At 43.3% G+C, this 5,343-nt stretch overlaps 1 pseudogene; it reads left to right on the top strand.

Annotated features, from left to right (window-relative positions):
• Window positions 889–5,343, top strand: part of LOC109327734 — a 5,369-nt pseudogene continuing 914 nt past the window's right edge.

Here is a 5,343-nt window from a genome sequence, read left to right as displayed (position 1 = left end):
CGCGGTTGGATGAAGAGGAACAACTGTCTATCTTCATAGATACCCTACAAAGCCCCTATTATGAGCGACTCATAGGGAACGTGACGACCAACTTTAATGCTCTTATTAAAGTAGGAGAAAAGTTGGAAGGTGGAATAAAGAGTGGAAAGATTGCTGAAGAAGGTTCAGGTTCCGTAAAGAAGCCTGCCTTCATGAAAAAGAAAGACGCAGAGACCCACTTCAATGCTGCGGAACCAAAGAGGTTCCAACCCCGACACAATAACCAAAATAATTATCGTGCGCCCTCTCGGTTTGCACAAAATCACAACCCAACACAAAACCAAACACCAATCCAAAACCCACCAAATCAAAATAACGCCTACCAGCCAAGACAAGCCTATACACAACAACCAATAAATAATAACTACTACCAACAGGAGAGGAGAGCACCTGTGTTTGACCGGATTCCGATGACATACACAGAATCCCTGAAAACCCTGGACCATGGTATAATGAAAACGTCACTTGTGCTTATCATTCTGGAGCACCAGGGCATCTAGTGGAAGACTGTAGGGCCTTCAAATTCAAGGTCCAAGATCTCATCAATGCCAAGCGAGGCGAATTGATTTCAGAGAAACCAGACCAAACATCACAGGAAACCCTCTACCCAACCACGAGAATCAGGAGGTAAATGCTATAGAGGCAAGGGATGATGTCGCCATCATCAGCAAAGTTGAGGATGTGAAGATGCCCATGGGGTTCATCTTCTGGGAAATGTGCAGGCAAGGTTTGGTTGAAGCTATTACATCTGAGACACACAGTAATGAGATGGAGAGTTGCCAGATGCACGGATGTGTGGGCCACAATTTGGAAGATTCTCAGGATTTCAGGGCACTTCTTTAGAAAATGATGGACTTGAAATTGATTGCCATAGAGGGAAGCTCTTCATACCCCGAGATAAATGTCATAAAGAAGGGCCAAGAAGAGACACCTGTATTCATCCGCACGTATGAACCTGTTATAAATCCACCTGGGGGTGTTCAAACATATTTTTCTCAACGTCAATGGGAGCCGTTCATTCGGCAGATGGAGCCTGTAATAACAGGTGAAGGAAGCCCGTTTCCTTATGAATCTGACAAGGCAGTCCCTTGGATCTACAAAGAGGAGCCGACTATGAGTCCTTCTATGGTTACAAACATAGCAGGAAATAGTAGAATTACAAGGACTGGGCGCATCTATGTTCCGCCAGAGGTAGAGAAGGGTCCGTCTGGGACAGCCAAAGGCAAAGAAAAAGTTCTAGAGCACATAGAAGAAGATATCGAAGCGGCCTTACCTGAAGGAGTATCGAACGACGAGGCGTGTGAGTTCCTCAAATTTATCAAGCAAAGTGAGTATAGAGTAGTGGATCAGCTGAATAAAACTCCAACAAGGATATCCCTATTGTCCTTACTAATGAGCTCTGAGGCTCACAGGAATGTGTTATTAAAAGTGTTGAATCAAGCCCATGTCAGCCATGACATCACGACTGACAAGTTAGGTGGGATAGTCAACAACATAGTGGCAGATAACTACATATCCTTTCGTGATGAAGAAATACCCGCTGAAGGTACCAGTCATGTTCGCCCCTTGCATATTTCAGTTATGTGCAATGATTGTGTGATTGGAAAAGTCCTCCTAGACAATGGGTCGTCGCTGAATGTTATGACAAAGAGAACTTTCTCCAGATTGCCAGTTGATACTTCATACTTGAAAGCTAGCTCTATGATTGTCAAGGGTTTTGACGGATCTCGTAGAGAAGTGATGGGAGAAATGGATTTGCCAATCAAGATAGGGCCCTGCACATTCAATATATTGTTTCATGTGATGGACATCAATCCAACATATAGCTGCTTATTGGGACGTCCTTGGATTCATTCTTCAGGGGCAATACCCTCCACCTTGCATCAAAAAGTGAAATTCATAGTAGATGGAAGGCTGATAACAGTTTCAGGAGAAGAAGATGTCATGGTGTCCCGGCCCTTTGATACTCGGTACTTAGAAGTAACCGAGGAGGCATTGGAAACATCTTTCGAAGATCTTGAAATTGCAAACACTACAGTTATGATAGAAGGGGCACCGTTAATAAAACTATATCCATCAGATGTTTCTCTCAGGATGGCAAAGTGATGATCCGCGGAGGCTACCAACCTGGGAGTGGATTGGGAAAGTATGGTCAAGGCAGTAAGGAGATCATTATACCGAAAGCTAATATAGGCAGATATGGCTTGGGGTATAGACCTACCAAGGAGGACAGGCTCCGAATCATAGAAACAAGGAAGGGTGAGCATCTAGCTCGGCTGGGGCAGTTTGGACTTGGGAACATAATAAAGATTCCAATATTCAATGCTTTGTGAGTGGCGGTACCAGACCCTCTGGAATGGTGGCCATCATAGAATAAGAAGGAAGAGAAGAAGAAGCGGAGTTCGTGTACTGGTGTCCCCCAGACACCTGCTTGAGGAACTAGCATGAAGAGTCATATGCATCAATTACTTTATAATTGAAGTAATAACTTTATGTAGTTTTTTACTATTAGCCATGTCCAAGGCTGTTAGACATTTTTCATTTTATGTTCTTTTCAATTATAAGTACTCATTTGTTTCAGTATTTCCATTTAAATCAATAAAGATCAATCTTTTCGATCAGATTTATGTGTCTCTTTTACATTTTTTTTCCGAATCATAGAAACAAGGAAGGGTGAGCATCTGGCTCGGCAGGGGCAGTTTGGACTTGGGAACATAATAAAGATTCCAATACCACACATCAGTCAATGCTTTGTGAGTGGCGGTACCGGACCCTCTGGAATGGTGGCCATCGTGGAAGAAGAAGGAAGAGAAGAAGAAGCGGAGTTCGTGTACTGGTGTCCCCCAGGCACCTGCTTGAGAAACTGGCATGAAGAGTCATATGCATCAATTACTTTAGAATTGAAATCCGATGGCGACTCTGAAACTGAGGGCCATGCTAGTGCGCCCTTGCCTAGCCCTGACCAACCAATTCACCAAGTGGAAAACGATAGTGACGAGGATGAATGGGAGGCCTCCCCCGAAATGCTCAGATTGGTAGAGCAAGAGGCTAGAGAGATTCAACCACACCAAGAGCCTGTCGAGCTTGTCAACCTAGGATCTGAGGAAGACAAGAAAGAAGTGAGGGTGGGCACCATAATGGATGGTAAGGAGCGAGAATGCCTAGTTCGACTTCTACATGAATTCAAGGACGTCTTTGCATGGTCGTATGAAGAAATGCCAGGGCTAGATCGAAGTATAGTAGAGCACAAACTACCGCTAATGCAAAACTCTAGGCCTGTAAAGCAAAAATTGCGAAGAATCAAGCCAGAGATCTCCTTAAGAGTCAAAGAAGAGGTAGAAAAATGGTTGACCGCTGGGTTCGTTAAAGTTGCTGAATATCCAGATTGGGTAGCCAACGTGGTAGCTGTACCAAAAAAGGGAGGAAAGTTGAGAATATGTGTTGACTACAGAGATCTCAACAAAGCTAGCCCAAAGGATGATTTTCCGGTGCCACACATAGATGTTTTGGTTGATAGCACTGCCGACCATGCCCTTTTCTCGTTCATAGATGGGTATTCGGGTTATCATCAGATCAAAATGGCGCCAGAAGACGTAAACAAGACCAGATTTATTACCCCATGGGGTACCTTTTGCTACCAAGTCATGCCGTTTTGATTAAAGAATGCTATGACTACATATCAAAGAGCCATGGTTACTCTTTTCCATGACATGATGCACAAGGAGATAGAGGTCTACGTGGATGACATTATCTGTAAGTCCAAGACAGAAGGAGAACACGTAAGCAACTTGAGGCGTCTATTTGAGAGACTACGAAAATATCAGCTTAAGTTAAATCCAACCAAGTGTAGCTTTGGAGTGAAGTCAGGCCGAGTCTTGGGTTTCATAGTCAGCCAAAAGGGTATCGAGGTAGATCCAGAAAAGGTGAAGGCCATAATCGAAATGCCAACACCTCGAACAGAAAAAGAAGTCAGAGGATTCTTGGGGAGATTGAATTACATCTCTAGGTTCATTTTCCAACTAACTTCCACATGTGAACCTATATTTAAGCTTATAAGAAAGAATCACGCGTGAAGTGGAACGATGACTGTCAATCAGCATTTGAAAAAATAAAGCAATACTTGACAGAACCTCCAGTGCTGATGCCTCCAGTTCCAGGGCGACCCTTGATTCTATACCTCACTGTACTTGACGAATCAATGGGTTGCGTTTTGGGGCAACATGATGACAGTGGAAGAAAGGAACAAACTATATACTACCTTAGCAAGAAATTCACAGCTTGCGAGATAAAATACTCCTTGTTAGAACGGACTTGTTGTGCCTTAGTTTGGGCCTCTCGCCGGCTAAGACAGTACATGTTGAGTCATACCACTTGGTTGATATCAAAAATGGATCCTATCAAGTATATTTTCGAGAAGCCTATACTCACGGGAAGAATTGCCAAATGGCAGGTGTTATTATCTGAATATGACATCGCTTATGTGACACAAAAGGCAATAAAGGGAAGTGTTATTGCTGACTACTTGGCCAATCAACCCTTAAATAAACTGGGGCATTTGGGGTATGAATTTCCAGATGAAGATATCATGACCTTATCCGATGAATCAAGAGAAAAAGAAAAATGGACCCTAGTCTTTGATGGGGCCTCCAATGCATTTGGACATGGAGTAGCGGGGCCGTTTTGGTGTCTCCAATAGGGAAGTTCCTTCCTGTTACTGCAAGACTATGTTTCGACTGTACTAACAATGTGGCAGAATATGAGGCATGCATTTTGGGACTAAAGGCCGCTATTGACTCAAAAGCTAAGGTCCTAGAAGTATTTGGGGATTCCGCTCTAGTAATCCATCAGATAAAAGGAGAATGGGAAACTCGGGACAGCAAATTGGTGCCTTATAGAGACTACATCCTGAAGTTGGTTAACCAGTTCGACCAAGTAGATTTCTATCACATCCCTAGAGAAGACAATAGGTTGGCCGATGCATTAGCAACTTTATCCTCAATGTTCCATGTTGGTGGGGATAACTTACTACTCTTTCAGATAAGAGACAATACTGAACCTGCTTATTGTAATCTAGTCGAAGAGGAACCCGATGGAAAACCATGGTATCATGACATAAGAGAGTACTTGAGAAATCAGGCTTACCCTCCCAATGCTTCAGAAAATGACAAAAGAACACTCAAAAGACTAGCCACAAACTTCTTTTTGAGTGGGAATGTCGTATACAAAAGGAATCATGATATGGTATTTCTCCGATGTCTGGAAGCCAAGGAAGCTCAAAAAATGGTGGAAGAAATGCATGAGGGA

This window comes from Lupinus angustifolius, chromosome LG15, assembly GCF_001865875.1.
Source record: "Lupinus angustifolius cultivar Tanjil chromosome LG15, LupAngTanjil_v1.0, whole genome shotgun sequence".
NCBI lineage: Eukaryota > Viridiplantae > Streptophyta > Magnoliopsida > Fabales > Fabaceae > Lupinus > Lupinus angustifolius.
This window is presented reverse-complemented; position numbering and strand designations above follow the sequence as displayed.